Source organism: Bubalus kerabau, chromosome 8, assembly GCF_029407905.1.
Source record: "Bubalus kerabau isolate K-KA32 ecotype Philippines breed swamp buffalo chromosome 8, PCC_UOA_SB_1v2, whole genome shotgun sequence".
Taxonomy (NCBI): Eukaryota; Metazoa; Chordata; class Mammalia; order Artiodactyla; family Bovidae; genus Bubalus; species Bubalus kerabau.
In genome coordinates this window covers 73052524-73078005 of record NC_073631.1, presented here as the reverse complement: position 1 = coordinate 73078005, position 25482 = coordinate 73052524, and the positions used below count along the sequence as shown (strand labels likewise).

At 41.7% G+C, this 25482-nt stretch overlaps 2 long non-coding RNA genes across 4 annotated transcripts; one reads left to right on the top strand and one right to left on the bottom strand.

Moving 5' to 3' along the window:
- The first annotated feature begins 1032 nt into the window (after nucleotides 1-1032).
- Nucleotides 1033-24725, top strand: LOC129659325 (uncharacterized). Of its 3 annotated transcripts, XR_008717979.1 has the most exons (5): nucleotides 1033-1631; nucleotides 14985-15022; nucleotides 18310-18389; nucleotides 23971-24106; nucleotides 24289-24725. It is a non-coding gene; the product is annotated as an uncharacterized LOC129659325 (long non-coding RNA). The 3 variants fall into 3 exon arrangements; XR_008717980.1 differs by lacking the exon at nucleotides 18310-18389; XR_008717978.1 differs by lacking the exons at nucleotides 14985-15022; nucleotides 18310-18389 and having other exon boundaries at nucleotides 1034-1631.
- Nucleotides 7560-10755, bottom strand: LOC129659326 (uncharacterized). The gene is made up of 2 exons (XR_008717982.1): nucleotides 9902-10755; nucleotides 7560-8604 (listed from the first exon to the last, which is right to left on the bottom strand). It is a non-coding gene; the product is annotated as an uncharacterized LOC129659326 (long non-coding RNA).
- Nucleotides 24726-25482: the final 757 nt, after the last annotated feature.

Below are 25482 nucleotides of genomic sequence, written 5' to 3'. Positions count from 1 at the left end.
GAAGTCGCTCAGTCGTGTCCGACTCTTAGTGACCCCATGGACTATAGCCTACCAGGCTCCTCTGTCCAGATAGTCCAAAACTGACATAGCTTTCCCAGGGATCTTTAGGGGTTCAGTCAAGTGGAGTGACACTGACCCAAAGAGTCTAGTCTAGCAGGAGAGAGAGAGAAAAGCCATCATGTGGCTGTTCCGCTTGCTCAGGCTGCCTCCTCCACCCACAGTGACCACTCCCAGTGACAACACAGTTGTACTCTGAACCCATTCACCTCCTCTGAAGTTCACTGCTAATACATGAGGGGTGCTTTGGTAATTTGAGTAAATGGTATGACACAAAGAAATAAGGACATATGGTGTTACCAGCAGAAAATTCTACATTTAACATCAATAATATTTTAGCCTTAAAATTACCCAAGACTAAACTATATTGGGAGAAGGCAATGGCACCCCACTCCAGTACTCCTGCCTGGAAAATCCCATGGACGGAGCGGCCTGGTGGGCTGCAGTCCATGGGGTCGCTAAGAGTCGGACACAACTGAGCGACTTCACTTTCACTTTTCACTTTCATGCATTGGAGAAGGAAATGGCAACCCACTCCAGTGTTCTTGCCTGGAGAATCCCAGGTTCGGGGGAGCCTGGTGGGCTGCCGTCTATGGGGTCGCACAGAGTCGGACACGACTGAAGCGACTTAGCAGCAGCAAACTATATTGATTAGTTTCCAAACCCTAGACCATCAAGAGGGGCCTGGCTACTGCCCCAAAATCACTGAGGAACACCTTTAAATGGAAGAATGTCCCAGCTGCACCTCCAGAGATTTTGCTTCATTGGGTCTAGGGTGAGATCTGGGAATCTGTATTTTTAAGATTTTCCCCAAGATAATTCTAATGATCAGCCAGACTTAGCAAACACAGGCGTAAATTATTCAGTTATACCCAGATTATTGTGAACCATGTAGCAGTCTAATAAATTTGGATGTGACCCTTTGGGGGAAAAAAGTCCCAGGAAAAATTGCTATCATAAAAGAATTAAATTCATCCTCAAGAGTGAGTAAATTAATCCCAGTAAACACATTATAGTCACTGCATTAAGTAAAAATTTTGTCTGCCTAATCAATAATGAAATAAGCAGAGAGAGGACATTTTAAAGCCTGCAGGAGACATTATAATTCAAATACTAGCCTAGATGTGCTAAATATTTTATTGACAATCAATTTTATTTCACTCTACTTGAGAAATGAATAAGGGCGAATGTTGCTATTTGGCAGCATCAGGTTTTTGACTTGAACTGGAAGCATACAAGGTTGGTTAAACTAATGTGAATTTCTCCCTCAAGGTGAGTATTAGCAACCTCTTAACTAAGAACACCTGGGCACGTTTTTTCCCCAGGGTAGGCCACTTCATGTGGTCTTCAGACGCTGGCTCCCAAGCGCAGTGCGTATGTGCAAGCCTCTTACAGAGTCATGGGCCTGTGAAATGTCCGGCTCCTCCAAGAAGGCCACTCCTGTGGACCACAGATGCAGATAGGGCAGGATTCTGGTCCTTCTCAATGTCCTCCTGAAGAGGACCTTGCAGAACCTCCAGTTCTTTTTCATTCATCAACTTATCAAGACCACAGCAACTAACTGCAGGCAGTAGGTAGGTTTATGGGAACGTATCCACACAGGGCGGATGTTTTTCCATGGTTTTTTTTTTTTTCCTCTCTCTCATCTTTTTTTCTCTCATCTTAAATTAAGCTGTTTCATAAAGGGTAAAATTAAGTCGACCTCGAAAACCTGGGTTTGACAAACTTACGAAGAGACTCCCTCATACAAACAAGGAATCTAGACTGAAAATTAGGCATTCGGGGGTCTCAGATACCGCCAAAAAATTTGGGACAGGGTAGACCAGCTTCACATGAAAATGTACTAAAGAAACTGGAGTTGTCCAGAGAAAGTGACCGTCAGACTTTAGGCTAAGATTATTTTTCTAAGAGAAACAGCGACTTTAAAACGTTTCCCTGCCACTTCACTGCGGGTTGCTTAGGTTATTTCATTTGTTGTCAAGGCGGAAGAGAACCTCCGCGGGATTTAACTGGCATGGCTCAGCCGGCCTCTAGAGGGCGCATTGCATTAATGACCTTGGGCTTCCCGGGAGAAAAGGGAAGGGAGTTGTAAATCAAACATCAAGCCCCCAGGCTCCAAGTTCCGCCTTTAAAGCTGCTCTTTTGGAGACAGTGACTCCAGAAGACAGAAAACTAAGGTACAGGAAATCGGAAAGCTGTATGCTGTATTTCAAGACAAAAGAGAAAGACACATGCGTGGAATCAGATTTAGTGCCAACTCTCTGCTGCTGTCTGAGAGAACTGTTGCTTGAAGAGAATGTAGCTCCGTTTTGCGGTGGAAAGAGAGGGGTCTCTGAGCAGGCTCTGTCTGTCTAGCAGAGGAGCCGCAGGGCGGCAGTGACACGGAGATGCCACCTGACCTACCCAGGAAACTGTGCTTGAGACCCTCAGCTGCTGGGGGTGGGGGGAGCGAGAATGGAAAAGAAAGAGCAATTCTTGAGACTTTTCTGAAGAAGAATTTGCAGTCAGAGACGAAAAAAGATCGGGGGACAGTTGAAAATGCTTAATCTACAAGGTTCTTTCAAAGAGTGTTCTGGAACATCAGAGTCTTCTCTGGAGGTTGTTAAAAATACGGAGCCCAGGACCCTGAGAACACCTACCTAGGCCTTGGGAACAGCCAGGGTGTCAAAATTATTTTTTACAGCCCCCAAAAGTTTATTAGAAGTGTTTTTATTCAGTTATTGTTTATAGATTGTGTCACAAATGGAGCTAACACCTGCTGATCCTTTCTCCTCACAATATTATTGTTGATTTATAATATTGTGTTAGCTTCAGGTGTACAGCAAAATAATTCAGTAATAACCTATAATGATGATATTCCATTATAGGTTATTACACAATATCGAATATTTCCCGTGCTATAAAGTAAATGCTTGTTGCTTATCTATTTTATATATGGTAGTGTGTATCTGTTAATCCCATACTTCTAATTTGTCTTTCTGCCCCTTCCCTCTCCAAAGGGGTGATCATGTTTGTTTTCTATACCTGTGAGTCTTTCTGTTTTGTATATAGATTCATTTGTATTTTTTTTTAGATTCCATATATAAGTGATATATCATTTGTCCTTCTTTTTCTGACCTACTTCATTAAGTACGGTATTCTCTAGTTCTATCTGTGTTGCTCAGTTCAGTACAGTCACATCCAACTCTTTGTGACGCCATGGACTGCAGCACACCAGGCCTCCCTGTCCGTCACCAACTCCCGGAGCTTGCTCAAACTCATCTCTACCGAGTCGGTGATGCCATCCAACCATCTCATCCTTTATCGTCCCCTTCTTCTCCCACCTTCAATCTTTCCCTGCATCAGGGTCTTTTCAAATGAATCAATTCTTCCCATCAGGTGGCCAAACTATTGGAGCTTCAGCATCAGTCCTTCCAATAAATATTCAGGACTGATCTTTAGGATGGACTGGTTGGATCTCCTTGCAGTCCAAGGGACTCAAGAGTCTTCTGCAACACCACAGTTCAAAAGCATCAATTCTTCGGCGCTCAGCTTTCTTTATAGTCCAACTCTCACATCCATACATGACTACTGGAAAAACCATAGCTTTGACTAGATGGACCTTTGTTGGCAAAGTAATGTCTCTGCTTTTTAATATGCTGTGTAGGTTGGTCATAGCTTTTCTTCCAAGGAGTAAGTGTCTTTTAATTTCATGGCTGCAGTCACCATCTGCAGTGATTTTGGAGCCCAAGAAAATAAAGTCTCACTGTTTCCATTGTTTCCCCATTTATTTGCCATGAAGTGATGGGACCAGATGCCTCTATCTTCATTTTTTGAACGTTGAGTTTTAAACCAGCTTTTTCAATCTCCTCTTTCACTTTCATCAAGAGGCTCTTTAGTTCCTCTTTGCTTTCTGCCATAAGGGTGGTGTCATCTTCATATCTGAGGTTATTGATATTTCTCCCAGCCATCTGGATTCACTTCTCCAGGGGATCTTCCAGGGGATTGAATCCAGGTCTCCTGCATTGCAGGCAGCTTCTTTACTGTCTGAGCCACCAGAGAAGCCCATGTATATGTATATATGTGGGCTTCTATATATATAACACATTTTCTTAAGGCAGTCATCTGTTGATAGATCCTGGGTTGTTTTCATGTCTTGTCTATTATAAATAGTGCTACATCGGGGTGCATTATGTTTTCAAATTAGAGTTTTTACTCTTTCCAGATATATACTTAGGAGTCGGATTACTGGATCATATGGTAGGTCTATTTTTAGGTTTCTTAAGGAACCTCAATACTGCTTTTCATAGTGGCTGCATCAATTTATATTCCCACCAATGGTGTATGAGAATTCCCTTTTCTCCACATCCTCTCCAGTATTTATCTTCTGTAGACTTTTTGATGATAGCCTTTCCGACTGGTGTGAATTAACAGCTCATTGTAGTTTTGATGTATATTTCTCTGATGATTATCAATGTTGAGCATCTTTTCATGTGCCTATTCACCATTGTATATCTTCTTTGGAAAAATGTCTATTTAAGTTTTCTACCCATTTTTCAATTTTTTTTTAATTGAGTTGTATGAGCTATTTGTATATTTTAGACATTAACCCCTTGTTGGTCATATCATTTGCAAATATTTTCTCCCATTCTGTAGGTTGTTGTTTTATTTGGAGTTGATTTCCTTTGCTGTGCAAAAGTTTTTAACTTTGATAAGGGGTCATTTGTTTATTTTTGCTTTTATTTCTTTTGCCTTGGGAGACTGATCTAAGAAAATTTTGCTATGGTTTATATCATAGAGTGTCTTGCCTATGTTCTCTTCCTGGAGTTTTATAGTGTCATGTCCTATATTTAGGTTTTTAAGCCATTCTGAATTTAGTCTTGAATTTAGTGTGAGGGAATATTCTAATTACGTTGATTTACATGCAGCTTTCCCTATACCACTTGCTGAAGAGATCATCTTTCATACTGTATGTTCTTGCCTCCTTCATCATAGATTAATCAATCCTAGGTATATGGGGTTTATTTATAATAAACAAGGTTTATTTTGGGGTCTCTGTTCTGTTCCATTGATGCATGTCTGTTTTTGTGCCAATACCATGCTGTTTTCAGTACTGTATTTTGTAGTATTGTCTGAAGTCTGGAAGATTTGTACTTTCAGCTTTGTTCTTTTTCCTCAGGATTGCTTTGGCAATTCTGGGTCTTTTGTAGTCTTCTGTGATTTTTCTTGTTTCCTTAGGAAGGTATATATCACTGTGAACTTCCATCTTAGAATTCCTTTTGCTGCAACTCATAGATTTTGTAAGGTGGTGTTTTCATTTTCATTTGTCTTGGGATATTTTCTCACTTCTTTGATTTCCTTGTTGACCCATTGGTTTCCTTAGTAGCATGTTGTTTAATCTTCATATGGTCATTCATTTCCTGTTTTTCTTTCTGTGGTTGACTTCTGGTTTCATTCCATTGTGGTCAGAAAAGATGTTTGAAATAATTTCTATCTTGTTGAGGCTTATTTCATGACCTAGCATGTGGTCTAACCTAGAGAATGTGTATTCTGGGTTTTTTGGGTGTAGTGTTTTGTAGCTATCAATTAACTCCAATTGGACTGTTATTTAGGACCTCTGTTGCCTTGTTGATTTTCTGTATGTTAATCTGTCTATTGATGTCAGTGGGGTGTCATAGTCTCCTACTGTTATTGTACGATTGTCAGTTTCTCCCTTTATGTCTGTCAGTATTTGTTTCATATATTTAGGTGCCCTTATATTGGGTGCATTCTCTTCTAATATTGATCTCTTTATCATTATATAGTGCCTTCTTTGTCTTTCTTCATGGCCTTCATTTTAAATTTTATTTTAAAACCTCTATTTTGTATGATATGAGTTTTGCTACCCTCGCTTTCTTGCCATTTCTACTTGCATGAAGTATATTTTTATCCCCTTATTTTCAGTCTGTTTGTATCTTTTGCCCTGAAGTGAGTCTCTTCTGGGGAACATATTGTAGGTGCTTAGTTGTTTTTTTATCTAGTCTGCCACTCTATGTCTTCTGATCAGAGCATTTAGTCCATTGACATTTAAAATAATAGATAGGTATATACCTATTGCCATTTTAATCCTTGTTTTCCAATTGTTTTTGTATTTCTTCTTTGTTCATTTCTTTTTCCTTTGTTTTTCTTTTTTGGGTTTAATTTTCCCAACAAATTTCTGAGGTATTATTATCTCTGTTGAATAGATAAGATAATTTCTGAGGTATTATTATCTCTGTTGAATAGATAAGATAATTTCTGAGGTATTATTATCTCTGTTGAATAGATAAGGAAGTTGAGGTTCAACCCTGAGAATTGTCAGAGTCACACAGCTAATAAGTGTGGACACTTGGATTCAATATTAAATTTGTCTAACCCTAGACCTCAGCTCTCAACTATGACACCATACACTTGCTATTTGGAATGCTATTTGCTTCTGTTACCCTCTTGGATACCCAAATACTGGAATTAGTTGTTTCCTTCATTGTGATTCCTCATATCACTTCAGCTATTCCTGTATTACCACACTTACCACATTGCATCATCAGGACTTAAATATGTGTGTTCATATTTAAATATATGAGCTCTATGAGTGCATGCACTTTAATCAACCAGTAGGCCAATTCCAACCACTTCGTCCATACCCAGCTGCAGTTACAACACCGGACAATAAAGTACCCAAGTGTTCGGCATCGGTCTCTCTCAATACCTCATTGTTATCTCCTAATAAATAAAACAGATGCCAATAATGAAGGTGGACAAATTAACCAAGTGAACAAAAAGCTCAGAGGCAGATCAACTATATATGGGAACTTGATATATGAGATAATGGTAATGGGAAGAGGATGGAGTCAGGATATTTGGTTATCATGTTAAAAGGAACAAAATTAGACCTCTATCATACATCATACAAAAATTAATTCTTAATGGATTAAAGACTTCCATGTGAAAACAAAACTTTCACATATATAAAATGAGTAACTGCAATGGTAATTATGGAAATAAAAATTAAGTCCATGATAAAATGATAATTTTAAGAATACTAAATTGGCCAAAGTTAAGAAATCTGGTAATGGTGTTGGAAAGGTTTGGGTCACCAGAAACTCTAAATACACTTCAGATATGGAAATAGATATAGAGATATTTCTATAGATATACATAGAGATACCTCTATAAAAATGTAGATATAATACATGTAGATATATCTATATAAATAAAATCTTAGGAAAAAGTTTGGCAATATCTAATAAGTAGTTATACTATAATATATGCAGTTAAAAAAAAAAAAAGAGTGATCAGGTGTAGTTCCGGTGGAAAACAGCATAACAATTCCTCAAAACATGGAATTGGCTTTCAGCAATTTGACTTTCAGGTATATACTGCATGGAAATGAAAACAGGGACTTGAGCAAATATTTGTAGAGCCATGTTCATAGCAGCATTATTCACAAGAGCCAAAGCTGGGAGCAATCCAAGCATCTGTCTATGGATGAATGGATAACAAAATGTGCTATGTATAAATATACAGTGGAATATTACTAAGCTTTAAAAAGGAGTAAAACTCCAATACATGATAACAACATGGATTAACTTTGAAAACATTATTCTAAGTAAAATAAATCAGTAACACAAGACAAACACTGTACAATTCCACTTACATGAGGTACTTAGAACAGTCAAATTCATAGAGACAGGAAGCAGAATAGTTTGCCAGAGGCTGAGGGAAATGGGACATGGGGAGCTAATGTTTAATGGATACTGAGTTTCAGTTTGGGAAGATGAAAATTTCTGCTGATGGTGGTGGTGATGGTTGCATAACAATGTGAATGTACTTAATTCCACAAAACTTTGCACTTTAACATAGTTAAAATGGTACATTATATGTTATGTACATTTTACCACAATAATAAAAAGAATGTACAATGTATCTACTCATCCAACGGGCAGTGGACATTTGACATATTTCCAGTTTTGTTTGTTCGTTTGTTTTTGTTGCTTTCGTAGACAGTGTTACTATGTACATTCTTTTACATGTGTATTTGCAAGAGATTCTATAGAGAATATACCTGAAAATGGAATTGCTGGGTCAACTTTACTACACCAAATTGTTTTCCAAAGTGGTTGTACTATTTTACATAATTTACATCATGAAAATAATAATGTGCAAAAGATGTTCAGGAAATGTTAAAGTATAGTTAGGAGATAGGTGAGTGTCTCGACATCCAACCATCCAGAAGTACACTGCCCAGAAAAGGGCACCCTACCAGACCATACCTCCCATATTCCTTTCTTTGCTAGGCATCCCTTTTAAGACCATTGGCTAATGCTGGACCTCAGGATGGTAAAACATCTGGAAACTCTGAGAGGGAGGAAAGGCTGAATGAGATGGGATGCTGGTCTAGAAAATGTTCATGGGCTCTTTGGAGAGTCTAGTTTAGAAGCACAGCTACTGTTCTTTGCTTGGCTGCAGCACTGTCCTCTTGTCTCTGGCAAGTTCATTCTCTTTGATTAACTAAGCCACCTCAGAAGGATCTGGATCTACAGAATCATCCTCAAAAAGGAAAAGGCAAGTTAGAGGACACATACAACCTAACTTCAGATGTTAGAAAACCTGTCTTATAAAATTGCATTCATTCTGGGACATTCAGAGAGCAGGCTGGGTGGTTAAAGGCCACAGGGAAACTGTATAAGCTTAGATCTGGGCAGGCACCCATGAAGTAGGCTGCCTGTGAAGTCCTGGGCAAGGTCAACCATCTAGCTTGTCACAGATTCCAGGACTGGAGGCTGGGGAAGCTGGAGACAATAATGGCCAAGGTCCTCTCCCAATCTGTGACGATAGTTCAAATCCACCAAATGGTTGACACCCCACCTGCCAGTAACAATGCTTTAGTCCTAGAACCACTGCGTTGACATTTGAGTTGGGTTTTCTCTCATAACCCATTCTGATCTTACCACGAACCACATAAGCCATTTGAACGGAATCTGTGCTCCCCAGAGAGTTAAAACTGCTGCCAGGCCTTAGGTTTTACTATCTATTAAGCAGGCCATGCACTCCACTAATAAAAAGCCACTTAAAGCAGATGCATACACTTTTTTATGTTTCAGAAAAGTCATAATTTGCTAGCTCTTCTATAAACGAGTCTACCATCTTTTCAAGATTTTTCTCCCACTTGCATTTTAAAACACTTCCATAGTCTGCCAACAAAGGTTCTGGAAGCTCACAAGGTACTGAACTTAAAGATTTAGTAAATGGCCCCAGACAGGTCTCTTTTGATACTGTTCAAGGCACAGCCATGAAGAAGGGGCCACAAATAAGCCAACTAATTACATGTCACTTTAAAACCACTGGGTGGAAACTACAGGCCACTGAAAGGTTTTGATCAATACTGACTCTGACTCGAACACCAGGAAGAATGTGAGGCATGATGCCGATGTCTTTTCCATCTGGCAATTTCTTTTCTAAGCAGTAATTAAATCAGTGAAAACTGAATATAGTCATGCGAGTTGCTCACATTTATTTTAGCAGCAACCATGAAACCCAAACCCCATTGACACTCTAAAAATCTACAACTGGTAAAATTTTAAATGTCAGGTCCTGCTAATTTATTTGTAAGCTACTCCAGGGAAGCCAAGCAGCAGCCCAAGTCCTCCCTGTGGGTGGGAGGAAGGCTTCTCCACACAGCTGAAGGCAGACTCCATGGGCTCTGTGTCCCTTCCCTGGCACCAGGTGGGTGGTATCACTGTGAAATTTTCCGCATCCACTACCAGCACTGGCAACCTGTCAAAATCCTAGTTCAGCACTTCTACTTGGTGCTAAGTCAGAACAGGTGTAGGAATTAAGCAACTACCTTGTGCCTTCATTTGCATACTGCAGCTCGAGAGCAAGCTGGCTCAGGTGTGCTTCCTTCTTTCTTTGGTCATTGGTTTCCACAGCCCGCGACAGGTTGGCTGCTGGCATGACCTGGAGGGTTGCTTCATGGCTGATGTTTGATGCGTTTCTGCCAGCATGTTTGAAGTTGTCCTTTCATTCTTGTGAGGCAACTTCTTTCTGTTGTGGAATCAGTTCTCCCCTCAGAACACACCAGCAGTTTGGGGCACTGCCTAGACGTGCCCTGAGCCCAGGGCTGGAGACCCTCAGGAAAGGGAAGCAGTCATGACTTTCATCTTAGGAGCATCTCACTACCTTTCTCCTCACCCAGAGTGTGAATCTGGGAAAAGAACCACAGGCCACCTTTAGAGACAGGGTAGTGACGGCTTCCCTGGTGGCTCAGCTGGTAAAGAATCCACCTACAGTGCGGGAGACCTGGGTTTGATCCCTGGGGTGGGAAGATCCTCTAGAGAAGGGAACAGCTACCCACCCCAGTATTCTGGCCTGGAGAATCCCTTGGACTGTATAGTCCGTGCGGTCGCAAAGAGTCAGACATAACTGAGCAACTTTCTCAGGGACAGGGAAAAGACCCTGATGCTGGGAAAGACTGAAGGCAAAAGGAGGAGAGGGTGGCAGAGGATGAGATGTTTGGATAGCATCACCGACTCAATGGACATGAACCTGAGCAAACTCTGAGAGATAGTGAAGGACAGGGAGGTCTGGCATGCTGCAGTCCAAGGGGTTGCAAAGAATCAGATACAACAGGTGAAAGAAAGTTACAGGGCTCAAAATAGCCTGGAGTTAAAACTCCCCTCCAGGTCCTCCCCACCATTCTATGCAAAACAAAGAACTCTCTCACCCAAAGAAAAAAAAGCGGACATTAAGGTTGATTACGCCCAGCTCCCAGCTGGTCCAGCTTCTCCAGAATTCCTTGCCCCAGCCATTTAAGAGAAAACAACTCCGAACAATCTTGGAGAAGAACAGGCCCCCTTAAGACAGTAGATTTCCACATATATGCCTATATATACTTACTCTTTTCTTGGGTTAGTGCAGCAGCTCACTAATCTGACTGCTGCCCCTTCTCTACTCATTAAAGGTGTTACAGATGTTCCTGTAAAGTGCCAGTCCTATTCTTTTTCCGAACCTCGCCTTCTCTGACTCCCTTACCCTACAACAGGGACAATAAGGAGCTGACTCAGATTCACAAAGAGCTTAGCCTTGAATAGTTTAGACTTAGCATCTCATGCTTTCTGAATGAGCAATGTCAATTACGGACCTAACGTTTTTGGGGTTTTTTTTTAACATGTATTTGGCTGCTCTGGGTCATAGTTGTGGAGTGCAGGATCTTTAGCTGCAGCATCTGGGATCTAGTTCCCTGAACTAGGGATCCAACCTGGGCCCCCTGCATTGACAGCAGCGGGTCTTAATCACTGGACCACCAGGAAAGTCCCTCGACTTACTTTTTAAGGTTAATGGTGATTATGAATTGGGGGTTGGCTCTCACTCTGACCCAGGGACTGAGGCTGCTGCTGGTGTGGGAACAGGAAAGTAGTGGATGGGAAACCATCAAAGCTTCCTATATGCCAGTGAAGTTTGTCCTAAATATACCAAGCTGCTGTATGATCCCACAACAGTAAAGTGTGAACCCAGGGCTGGGATCCGCCAAATTGGTCCAGAGGTGGTGCTGATAGAGGGCAGAGGGACACAGAACAGGCAAGAGGCGGGAAGACATAGATGCCCAATATCCAGGATGCTTTCCTACCCAAGCACAGGGCTGAGGACACAGCCTAGAGAGGACATGGCAAATATGAGAAAAAGAGGCAGGAAGGTGCCGGCAGAGTGGAGAGGAAGGCAGTTAGTTGCATTGACATCCTTAAACAATTTTTAAACATAAACCAAATATATATTTTTTCAGCCCAAAGTGGAAAGGACTAGATTTTTCCAAAATCAAATGGGAGTAGGTAGGCTTAGGACACAAAAGGCCTGGTAAAAGCAGTGACTTGGTCTAGTTTTAGCTAATTATGTAATGAGATGAAACAGGTCCCATGCCACCATGGAGGGATGGAGCTGGAGTACCCCACCGGGCTGGCTGGTGAGAGGCTGGTTGTGAAAACTGGGCCACTGAGCACGCAGAGCCCCCAAGCTGACAGGCCAGGCAGCAGGGGCAAGGGGACACAGAAGCCTCTGGACACTGTGATGGGCGGACACTGGATTCTACTCACCTGGCAGTTTCCAGGCAGTTCCCCCACCCCACCTTCACCAGGCTCTTGCCAAGAGAAAGGAAAGCTGTGGTTAATGATCCCAGGGAAGGTTTTCTCTCCTCTCGTGTGTGCTTAGTCACTTAGTCATGTCCGACTCTTCGCGACCCCATTAGCTGTAGCCCACCAGATTCCTCTGTCCATGGGTTTTTCCAGGCAAAAATACTGAAGTGGGTTGCCATTTCCTTCTCCATTTCTCATGTAGAAAATAAAGAGGAAAACAAGCTGAGTCATCATGAAAAAATTGTAACCTGATAGTAGAGAGAAGAGACGAGAGATATATGGGAACCACTGGAGAGAAGGCCAGGAGGAGAGCCCTAGGCAACCTAGGGACATGGATGTGAGCGTGGCCATGACCCCCCTTTTTCAGGAAAAAGGAGCAAACTGTGGTCTGGGCCCACTGGAGTGGAGGGGGCACTGAAGCCTTCCTTGTTCCAACACCAGGGATGTCTGCTGAGTCCAGGATCCAGCTCTCCCTTCACCAACTCGCCCATGTGCAAAGTCTTTCCCCTCCCTCCTTTGCTCACCTGCCCTGGAGCGACCCTGCCCTGCCTCCTTACCCAGCACCCCAGCAGCTCTCAGAGCCAGCAGCCTGAAATCACTGATCTGTCCTCTAGGCCCACAATTTAATCATAACAGGTAACTCTCAGCACCTTCCTGTGGCCAGGCACTGGTGCTTTTGCATATCTTAACTCCTTTAATCCTTGTAAAAGACCCTATGAGATAGGTGTTGCTTTTATCCCCTCCATGGAGAGAGAGATCAAGGCACAGAGAGGTGGAGCAACTTGCCCAAGGTCACACAGCTATTGAGCAGCAGAGATAGGATTTGAGCCATAGAAATCTAGCACTGACATCTGTGCTCTCAACCACTCCATTATCCTGCCTCTCAATGCCACCTGTCTGAGGATGCTTGATGCTAGGTCACGTGAGTTTTCAGGCCCTACTGGTTTAGCAAAACAGGATTTTTGACTGCACAACTTCCTGGGAGCTTACCACATGAGCGGACAGTGCAGTCTGCAGCAAGAGCATCTATCATATCAGCTTTTCCCACACTTTTCGGTCACTACCCCTTTTCTTCCCCTTGGAGGAATGCATGAGCTTCGTTGCCCAGAACAGTGCTGCTTTAATGTTAACTGAGGTTTCCATGTAAAGTAAAGTGGTTAGGCCACCTTGACCTTTATGCTTGCCTCTATGAGAATTGTGCTGTTGGATCCCTACTGGAATAGGCAGTGGTTATCAGTGGTGGCTGAAATCAATAGATGAAAGGCCCACAGGGAACATTATCTTATATGAATCAAGCTGAAGCCAACTGAACCCACTCATGAGTCCTAGCACCACAAAAAGAGAGGCATTTCTAGGGACTAAAACAGGCATGCCAGCAAAACAGTACACAATTGTTCACAGCATCATTATTCACAGAAGTCAGAAGGTGGAAACAACCTAAATGTCCATTAGTAGAGAAACGCATAAATAAAATATCCACAATAGAGTAGTATTCAGCCATAAAAAGAATGCAGTACTGCTACATGCTATAACTTGCATGAACCTTGAAAACATTATACTAGGTGAAAGAAGCAAGTCGCAGAAGGACATGTGTCCTATGATTCCATTCATATGAAAAATCGAGAGAGACCAAACGCAGATTCATGGCTGCCAGGGGCTGGCGGGTGGGAGATGGGACATGACTACTTAATGGGTACAGGATTTCTTTTTGAGGTGACCTAAGAGTTCTGAAATTAGATAGTGGTGATGGTTGTACAACATTGTGAATGTACTAAATACTACTGAGTTGTATTCTTTAATGTGGCTAAAATGCTAATTTGATATTATGTGTATTACAAATGAAAGAGAAAGAGAGGCAGGGCATATCTCCTGATGGGGTGTAACAGGAAGTTCAGAAACTTCTCACGAGGTCTAGGCAAAAAACCCAATTTGGTTACGCCCCTAGAACTAACTACCAGTTTAAAGGAGAAACAAAGGGAAAGAGGAACATGTTCACAGCTCTATGGGGAGGTAGTCAGCAAAATCCCAAATGAGGGACATCTAAGGAACAGAAGACCAAGTTTCTTCACAAATAAATGACAAGAAAAAAGAACAACAGGGGGTGAATAGTCAGATCTTAAAAGATTTACAAGACCTAACACCCAAATGCAAAGTGCATGTTTGGATCCCAATTTAAACAAATCAGCTGTTTTACGTTTTGTTCTATCCCATCCTATTCTATTCTAACCAGGGACGGAACCCTTGCCCCCTGCGTTGGTAGTGCTGAGTCTTAACTACTGGACCACCTGGGAGGTCCCCAAATCAACTATTTTTAAACAGCATTAAGGAGACAACCAGGAAAATTTGATGACTGACTGGATTTTTTTATGCTCTCAAGGAATTATCATTAAATTTGTAGGTGTGATAATGGTAATGTGGTAAAGCAAAAAAGAAAGATTTTATTTTCAGAGGTATATACTGAGGCATTCACAGATGAAGATGTGTCTGAGATTTGTAAAGTAATTCAGTGTGAGGAGGGGAAAGAATATAGACACTAATATAGGAGAAACAAGATTAGCCATGAATTGATAATTACTTGAAGCTGGGTGGTTCTAGCTTAATTTTGTTTTAAGATTGAAAATACTCATAATAAGAAGTTTTTTAGAAAATAAATCATCGAACAGCAAAGGTAAAGAACCCAGTCTTGAATATGGGATAATTTTCTAATCACCAATCCTCTTTGTAGATGGAGGATGTTAATATTGGACCTAAAGTTGTACAACCAGGATTTTTTCAATATTAATGAAGTTTTTTTTCTTCCAGTTTTATTGAGGTATAATTGACATACAGCACTTACACAGGTAAGTTTACAATACATAACATAATGATTTGACTTACATACATCATGAAGTGATTATTACTTCATGTATTTAAGTATTTAACAAACATCCATTATCTCATATGGGTACAGAACTGAAGAAATAGAAAAAATTTTTCTTCTTGTGATTTTCTTCTTAGGATTTATTCTGTTAACAACTTTCATACATGACGAGCGTGCATACTCTCTCAGTTGTGTCTGACTCTACAACCCTATGGAATGTAGCCCACCAGGTTCCTCTGTCCATGGGATTTTTCGGGCAAGAGTACTAGAGTGGGTTGCCATTTCCTCCTCTAGGAGATCTTCCTGAACCAGGGATCAAACCCATTTCTCCTGTGTCTTCTGCATCGGCAGGTGGATTCTTTACCACTGAGCCACCTGGGAAGCCCAGTGGTGTTAACTGTATTTATCATGTGGTACATTACATCCCTAGTGCTTAAGTTGTTTTATAACTGGAAGTTTATGTCTTTTGACACCCCCCGCCCTCCAAACCCCACTCCCCTCACCCCTTGCCACTGGCAACCACAAATCTGATCTCTAAGATCAGGATTTCTATCCTTTCTGCCATATTTTAGAATAAAAATGATCATTCTCATAAAGCAGAATGGAGGTTACCTTTAGAGTCAAGGAAAGTAAAAATCTAGAATTTGGAGTACTTACTGTGCATGGTGTTTTAAGTGTCTTGTGTGCATGCTGAGTCACTTCAATTTTGTCCGACTCTGCAACCCCATGGACTGTAGTCTGCCAGGCTCCTCTGTCCATGGGATTCTCCAGGCTAGAATACAGGAGTGGGTTGCCATGCCCTCCTCCAGGGGATCTTCCTGACCCAGGGATTGAACCCACATCTCTAATGTCTCCTGCATTGGCAGGCAAGTTCTTTACCACTAACGCCTCCTGGCAAGCCTTAAGTGTCTTACATGTATTAATCTCTTGTTACAGTTTCTATTGGCTTTCCATCCCACTCAGAGCAAAATACAAAACCTTCACGATGGTGTGATGTCCAGCGTGAGTTGGTACCTGACACTGCTCTCCCTTCATACCGCACAGCCTCCCCCTTATTCCTTGAACATAGCTGGTGCTCTCCTGCCTCAGAGCCTGTGAACTTACTATTCTGCCTTCCTGACGTTCTCCTTCCCCCAACTGAACTCCCTCACCTCCTGCAGGTCAGACTTTCCATATCTACCTCCTTATGTAATGTGCACCTGCACACCCAATTTGCTCCCTGCAGCCTTTCCTCCCTGTTTTATTTATTTATCTTTAGCATATATCACCCCCTGACAAACTATTTGTTTATTGTCTGTTTGCTCCCAATGGATGAAAAGTGAAAGTGCTGGTCATTCAGTCGTGTCTGACTCTGAGCTGAATGGCGTGTTTGGGGATCACGAGAATGTTGTGGACTTGGGCTCTACAGATGGTTCAAGATTCCCAAATGAATGTATTCTCTTGGGGAGAGCTGGACAACACACAGATGGACTGACATTCGGAGTGGCAAACATCCCACCGAGCACTAGTCTGGAGGAGGAGGACCGGGCCCTGAAAGCCATCTAATGTATTTTGAAGGATTTCACTCAGACCCAAGATGATGTCTTGAATTACTCTTCAGGTTCCTGCTCATGGGAATCTGGGTTTTCTCCAAGGGAAGTCAGGTAGCCACGTTCCCTATGGAACCTAAGTCAGGCAACCAACGGTACTTCAGAAGCAGGGCTCTGTGTCTTACGCCTCCCCTCTAAAACTGTAACAGAACTGAGCTTCCATATGTCATAGAAGAAAGTAGGAGGCTTATTTGCTTAGGAAACAGCATGGTTGAAATAATCGGACTGTAAGAAGGAAACTGTGTCTCATCTTACCAGATGCTCGTGTCCTGAAAAACTATACAAGAAAATGACATGTTCACGATCTGAATGTTTCAGTCAGCTAGGTGATCCTGCTGATTCAAAGATTCCTATGGGAAATATTTTGGTAAACAACCCTTAGTTTAGAGTTTCAAACATGAACCCCATTTCTATACTTTCCAGTTTACCCATAGCAAAGCCTTTCTTTACATCAGCCAGTCTCAGCTCTGAAAGCCACCTTGCGGAATTTCAGTGTCAGTTATGCCAAGTAACCATCTCTTGGCTGTGAAATGGTTTTCTGGCAGGCTTTCAAAGACAAGGACAGATGGCATTCCATGGGGGTACTCCCAGCTCGTTGTTTTAGCAAATATTGACACTTCTGTAGGAAACAGATCCAGATACTGTTTCTTCCTAACTCATCTTGGCAATCCTGAAGGTTTGGAGAGATATAGGGCAGCAGAATTGGGAAAGTGCACTTGCCACTGAATTAAGAAAGACATACATCAGGGAGAGTCATGTTCACAGTTAACTGATGCTTGTAAAAGGCACCGAGTAGTAAACAACACACTGATCACAAAGCACTTTCAAACAGAAATAAGACAGAGAGGGAAAGAGGAGACAACTGAAGGAAAACAATTACTGTATGAAACTCTTTTTTTTTTTTTAAGGTTCTTTCTAATCTAGATGTCAGTAACAGCAAGGCTATGATAGTTTTACTGAGAAAATCAGGGGATATTTGCTGTAATTCAAAATTAGGATATACTGGTAAAAAGCACTGAAAATCCATCATACACTGTCCTTCCTAGAGGGCAATTGGCAGAATATGTCTAATTCCTCCAAAAGTTTATATTCTTTCACTCAAAAATTTGGGAGAATTTATGCTATGCAAATAATCTGATGCATGCCCAAAATTATATATAAAAGAAGTCTATCATGAAGTAGTTTATAATAGAATATAACAACAACTAAGCAACCTATTAGTGGAAACTATTTAAATTAAGGTACATGTGTATTCTGAGATATTTTGCACCCTGTAAAGATGACCGTATAGAACTATATTTGTTTATATGGAAGATCAATAAGTGGTGTAAGCATTATAAGTGGTTTTTATAAAGCAGTTACCAAAAAAATTGTTACCAAAACAAATTATTTTTATAAAAATTGTTATATAACTTACATATGGTAAGTTATATAAATTATAAAAATTATTTTATAAAAACAATATAAATACAGGTGTGGGTATTACATTAAAAAGTAATTTTATCTTGGGTGGTGAAATTCTAGGTGATTTTAAGTTCCTATTGCCTTTCTGTATTATCTATTGGTGTTGTTTAACAAGGAACATAGATTGCTTTTATCAGCAGGAGAAAAACTAAAAAGTATTTCAAGTTGTAGAAAGGAAGTCACTGATAAGTTTTATCCACTTCTCTTACAAAAGCCCAACACTGTTTGGCTGGGACCCCCAGCGGGTGAGAAGTGGGGGACAGGACAAGAGTCAGTGCAGATGGAGCCTTGAAGGTAAGACATGAGGCACAGGGTTCAGGCGGCTTCCCAGACAAGCCCCCAACCTGTCTGCCCTTACCTGAGCAGGCCTCCAGAGTGCTGACATCATTGTTGTAACTCCTGTTCCACAACACTCCTTCCTTTACCTTGGCTCTGAGTTTGCCAGTAACTCGGCAGCACCCAGAGTATCGCAGTCTTTACTCAGGAAAAAATATCGTTCTTACATAATAACAAGAACAAAACAAAAACAGAAGGAAAATTGAAAAATATCTGATTACTTTCCTAGAAATGCCCTAACAAGTTACCACACAAAAACTTGGTGGCTTAAAACGACAGGTGTTTCTCTCACAGTTCCAGGGACCAGAAAGTCTGACATCAAAGGGCGGGCAGGGCCGTGCTCTCTGCAGGCTCAAGGGGAGAACCCTTCTGAGCTTCCTCCAGCTTCCAATGGCTCGTCACTCCAACCTCTGCCTCCATATTCACCTTGCCTTCTTCTCTGTAGGGCGGTGTGTGTCCCTGTCTGTTTTGTGGATTCAGCCCCACCCCGAATCCAGTGTGCTTTACCTCAGTCCTGACCTGCAAAGACCCTATTTCCAAAAAAGGTCACATTTTGAGGTCTGGTATGGTGACATCAATTAGGAGGGTCTATTGGCAACCCACTCCAGTACTCTTGCCCGGAGAATCCCATGGACAGAAGAGCCTGGCAGACTACAATCCAAAGGGTCACAAAGAGTTGGACGCAACTGAAGTGACTCAGCATGCATGCACATTCAACCCACTACAATATCATAAACAAGATTTGGTCAGCAAGCAGAAACTATGGCTAGTATTTATCTTTTAAAAAGATGAGTAAAGGGACTTAGCTGGTGGTCCAGTGGTTAAGAATCTGCCTTGCAAAACCAATACAATATTGTAAAGTAAAAAAAAAAAAAATCTGCCTTGCAATGCAGGGGACTTGGGGAACTAAGATCCCACATGCCATGGAGGTACCGAGCCTGTGTGCCACAGGGAAAGATCCCAAGTGACACAGAAAAGATTCCGTATGTCCCAACTAAGACCTGATGCAGTCAAATAAATAAATATTAAAATTATTTTATTTTAAAAAAGGTAGATGAAGGCAGTCAAAGTTTGGCGGGGGCTCAGAAGCAGATCTAGATGGCCCAGGAAGGCCTGCTTTCTGTTCTTGTAGTTTGGCAATCAGAAAGCTGCTGCTGAGTTAAGATCAGATAGAGATTCCAGAATTTGGGAAGATAAAGCTACTAATTAGAAAAAACCAGCAAGGACAAAGAAACAGGCAGGACTTGGTTAATGATGTGAATTAGTAAAGAGAATAGTATAGCTGCGATCAAAAATACAAGTATGCTTGAGAGATGATTAAACAAATGAGAATTCAGGTGCTAAACTAAACCTCTGTTAGATAATTAAAAAAACCATCAACCTTATTAAATAATGATCAGGGTTGTTGGCCTCAAAACGAGCTTCTTATTAACAAAGGAGCAGTAAATCGGTCCTCGGCAAACTGCACTTATATGAATTCTCAGTGCTGGTTGCTTGGGTTTCCTACTTTGTGGATGACCAGTGACTTTCCCTACAATCCACTTTATCTGCTGCTTCCCTCATCAAATAGTGTAAAGTTGGAGAGTGAAAACCAATGTGAGTGTTAGACTTTCAAAATGTCATCAGGCAGGGGCATGTGCAAAAAATAAGGAGGATGCATCACAAAGATGGAAAGCTGTCAGAGAGGATGCTGTTCAGATTCTTATTCCAGTTGGAGATTATTAAGAATTATTTTCTAAAGCTGTGTGGTGGTGTCATCGGACTGAAAGCCTCATAGTTAAGTAAGAACATGAATTTGGTTGTAATTTAACATAACTCCTCATTGGTCACCAAGACTTTGAGACACTCAAGGTGAGCAGGGAACTTAGAAACCTGTCCAGTTCAAGTTCTGACTGTGCTGGCAAGAGGCACAGGGTCCAGAGATGTAGGTACCCTTCCCAGGATGATTTGCTTGGGGCTGCTGCTGCTGCTGCTAAGTCGCTTCAGTCGTGTCCGACTCTTCCTGACCCCATGGACTGCAGCCTACCAGGCTCCTCCGCCCATGGGATTTTCCAGGCAAGAGTACTGGAGTGGGTTGCTATTGCCTTCTCCTTGCTTGGGGCAAGTTAGGATTAAACTGAAGAATCCCAAGCTCTCCCCACATATGTACCATAGGCTATGATCAATCTGATCAGGCAGCTCTTTTTTTCTTATTAGTTTTATTTTATTGATGTAAAGTCAATTTACAATGTTTTGTTAATTTCTGCTATACAACAAAGTGATTCAATTATATATGTACATTCTTTTTTATATTCTTTTCCATTATGGTTTATCCCAGGATATTGAATATAGTTTGCTATGCTGCACAGTAGGATCTTGTTTATCCATTCTATATATAATAGTTTGCATCTGCTAACTCCAAAGTCCCAATCCAATGCCAAGTTCCCAATAGTTTACATCTACTAATCCCAAACTCCCAATGCCAAGTTCCCCTTGGCAACTACAAGCCTGTTCTCCATGTCTGTGAGTCTGTTTCTGTTTCATAGATTGTCTGTTTCATAGTCTACTTCTGTGTCACATTTTAGATTCCACATGTAAGTGATATCATATAATATTTGTCTTTCTCAGTCTGACTGACTTCACTCAGTATGATCATGTCTAGGTCCATCCATATTGTTTAGGCAGCATTTCCTAAATACTCAGACTGTCAGTGTGAAGTGCTGCTCTACTTTGAACAAACCATTCTGGTTTTACATTTGTATGTTAATTTACTATGAGTGGCTAAAATAATATTTTTAGTCAAAAAGAACTAGATGCCCAGTAGTACTGAATAAATGGTTTCTGAATAAGTAGAATACAAAAATCAGACCAAGGGGCAGCAGCTCATTTGATGTGCCAAAGACAGATATCCACCCTCTCCACCCTGGTCTTGGGAAGACCATCAGCCCCATCTTCCAGCTTCCTTTGCACTTAGGTGAGGCCACATGGCTGAGTTCTGGACAATGACATGTGAGCGAAAGTCATGGGGGCCACTTCCAGGCTTGGCCCATAAAATCCTCCCAACCGGGCTTGATCTTCACTCTCTCCATCTGCCAGCTGAATGGAGAGAAGGCTGAGGACCTAAAGGAGGATACCAATGAGAAGAGGGCCTGTGTCCTCAAGTGACACCAAAGAGCACAGACTTCCTCTATTGTAAACCCCTTTCTGGACTGTGAAATAAAAAAGCAAACTTTCACTGGGTTAGGTCACTGAGTCTGGGGGTTGTTTATGATAGTGGTTAGCCACCCTGACTAGGTTTGTGTGACTGGTTAGACAGAACAGGCCCACAATAGTTTAGGGATCCACCATTCATAGACAGGACCAAGGCTGGTTACAGCTATTTCCCTTTACTCTCACGTGTCTCTATTGCAAACTGTTGTAGATTTGTCATTCGCTGCTGACTGGCCTCACTCCATTGTTTCCTAGACCTCTTTTCTTAATTCCCTTTGTGTCCCTGCAATTCCCTTACACACACACACACACACCCACCCACTGACCCACCTACCCACCTAACTGCAAACTCGGAAACCCTAACCTGACTTTTAAGAATTCCAATTCACATACAGAGACAAGGTGTCGGGGTGGGGATGGGGGCAGCAAAACTACTTAGCTTGTTGAGTTTCCCGGCATAAGCCTGGCCTTACACAAGCATACTTCTCACAGGAGGAGACTTAGGTGCCCAGATCAGTGGCAGCATTTTGCCCCGTTCACATCTTGCTTCCCTAATAGGACTGTAAGCTCTTGTCCTCCCCTACTTTGTATCCCAATGACTGTCACCAATGGGTGCCTACTGTGTTGCTGATAGTAATTGAGGCTGACATGGACAAATAGGAGTCAAAACAGTGTAGGGATCACCAAAGAGCCACACCACACAGGCTGCTGTAAAAACAGGGCTGGTTATTTTTGTGTAAGAGATCAAGAAGGATGGAGCAATGATGTACTAAGAGACAAAAACAGTACTTCATTTCCCTTTGCAGAGAAGATAAGATGTGAGCTAGTTTCGTAACAGGCAACAAAAGCCGTGGGAAGAACGAGGTGATTGAGAAAGGGCATCCTCTCCTGCAGGAAGAGGAGGATGAGTCAGGAGTAAACAAGGAACAGCACGGAGGCAGTGTGGACTGTGGTGGAAAGTGGAGAGATTGAATTCTGACTCTGGCATTGACCGAGGGCATGTCCACGATCACGACCCTGAAACTCAGGTTCCTTGTCTAGACAATACAAAACGGAGGTAGTACCTACTTCATAGAGTTGCTGTGAGGAGTAAATGAGATCCTGCCTGGAAAGGTCCCAAAAGAGTGGGGTTCAGTACATTGTAGCTCCTCTAATGAAAGCCGTATGTGACCATGGCTCACAGATGGTAATCATCACCATCCCAATGTCCAAAGCAACTTTCCGAAGATTACAGACTAACAAGAGAGCAAGAATAAAGTTCCTCTTCATGAAGTACCATTGATTCATCAAGACTGGTAGATATTAGACTGCAAATCAGGTCATTCATGAACGTATTTTGCAGAAGCCTTTGGCAAAATGTCTCACAATTGCAGATTCATTTAAATTCCTGTGACTATGCCTGTTACGAAACTAGCTATGCTTAATAGCTATCTTAATAGCGTAATAGAATAGCTATGTAATTCTTCATAGATAATATGATTTATATCTTAATTTATATCTTAGATTTTAAATATGCTATTAATCCTGGAAATTGTTTTGCTTAACCCTGGAATTTTTACCACAAATTTATATTTCTTGTGGCTCATATTAGCAGAAATTTTCTAAAAGAAGGATACAAGGTTTTGACCAGTTCTCTTTCCTACTAATTTCAGATAGATAAATTGTTATGAGAAAAAATACTTGTGTTTACCTCACACCAGAAGTGTTTCAGTGATCTCTTTCATGTCAAGTTGCAATCTTATATTTATAGGGGTAAGCCAGATTATTGCATGAAGGGCTCAGAATGTACTGTTGTAATGTTATTAATTCAGTCATTAATTATTCATGAAATATTTCACTAACCATACTACACAGCTGCAGTTGCATTTTTAGATTTTCCTTCCACTTGTCTGATGTTCTCTTCTGACACAGATTATGTTAGTTAATGAGACTGTGTAACAAATTACCCCACAACTTAGTGGCTTGAAACAATATTTATTATCTTAGAGTCATTTCTGAGTCAGAATCTATGTGCAGCTTACATACATCTTTAGACTTGGGGATCTTTTACAACGCTGTGATCAAGGAGTTGGCTAGGGCTATCATCATCTCAAACCTCAAGCATGGAAGGACCTGCTTTAAGCTTGTTCAAGTGGCTGTGGCAGGCCTCGGGTCCTCACTGGCTGTTGGCTGAAGATACCAGTGCCTTTCCATGTGAGCTGCTTCTTTTTTTTTTAATTTCTTAATAGGAGGATAATTGTTTTACAATGTTGAGTTGGTTTCCATCTCACAATGACACAAATCAGCAATAATTATATATATAACCCCTCTGTCTTGAGCCTCCCTAACCCCTCCCATCCTACCCCTCTAGGTCGTCAGAGAGCACCAGGCTGGGCTCCCCTGTGTTACACAGCAGCTTCCCACTAGCAATCAATTTTGCACAGCCACATGAGCTGCTATATAGGGCTACTCTCCAAGAGGGAGAGAGCAAGAGATGCATAGAGAAGGTAAGTGCTTTGATCTGAATGCTTGTGTTCCCCCCAAATCCATGTGTTGACACCTAGCCCCTAAGGTGATGGTATTTGAAAGTGGGGCCTTTGGAAGGTGATTAGGTGATGAGCCCCCTTAAGAAAGCTGTTGAGGGGTTTCCTTGGTGGTTCAGTGGTAATGAGTTCTCCTGCCAATGCAGTTAGATCCCCGGTCTGGGAAAATCCCACATGCCACAGAGCAGCTAAGCCCGCACACCATAACTACTGAACCTGTGCTTGAGCCCCAGGGAACCGCAACTACTAAGCCCCCAAGCCACAACTACTGAAGCCCAAGAGCACTCTGGCCCATGCTCTGCAACAAAAGAAGTCACCGCAATGAGAAACGAAAAGGAACCCCCAATCGCCACAACTAGAGAAGAGCCCACGAAGAAAGGAAGACCCAGCACAGCCAAAAATAAATAAATTAATTTTTAAAAAGCCACTGAGAAAGCTCCCTTGTCCTTTCCACTCTGTGAGGATATAAGAAGCCAGCTGTCTGCAACCCAGACGAGGCCTCTCACCAGACTAACCATGCCGGCACCTTGACCTTGTACTTTCAGCTTCCAGAACTGTAAGCAATAAACTTCTGCTGTTTATAAGTTACCCAGTTCTATAGTATTTTGTTATAGCAGCCTAAACAGACTAGGATAGTAAGCAAGATATAAGACACAGTCTTTTTATAACCCAATATTGGAAATGACATTACATCACTTTGGCCATACTCTATTTGTTAGAAGAGAGTAACCAGGATCAGCCCACACCCAAGAAAAGGGGAGGACAGGAAGTCATTTCAGAACATGTCTGCCTCACAAGATTGCATTTAAAGCAGTGCTTCTCAAGCTAATCCTGGCGATAGATCAGCTTTCTTTCCCCTGTTATAGGTCAGTACCTTTGTACAATAAAAAACACAGATGGCTTTTCAAGGCCTTTACAAGTCAGCAATTCGTACTTTTCACTTGGCTATTCCTGGGAAGAGGGATTCTAGAAAAAAATTTTTTAAAAACCTCAAACAAACAAACAAACCCATTCCCCACTCTCTCTGACTTCCTAAAAATGGGATCTTTTGTTATGTTGAAGGTCAAAGGCATGTAGGATTGATTATGAGTCCCCTGTTTAACATTTGGCTTCAAGGTCCTTTCTGTGCCCGCATTCTCACCAGTCTGTAAGCCACAGATTTGAATTGCATGGTCTGACTCAACATTAAAAAAACTAAGATCATGGCATCTGGCCCCATCACTTTATAGCAAATAGAAGGGGAAAAAGTGGAAGCAGTGACAGATTTTATTTTCTTGGGCTCAAAAATCACTGCAGACAGTGACTGCAGCCATGAAATTAAAAAACGCTTGATCCTTGGA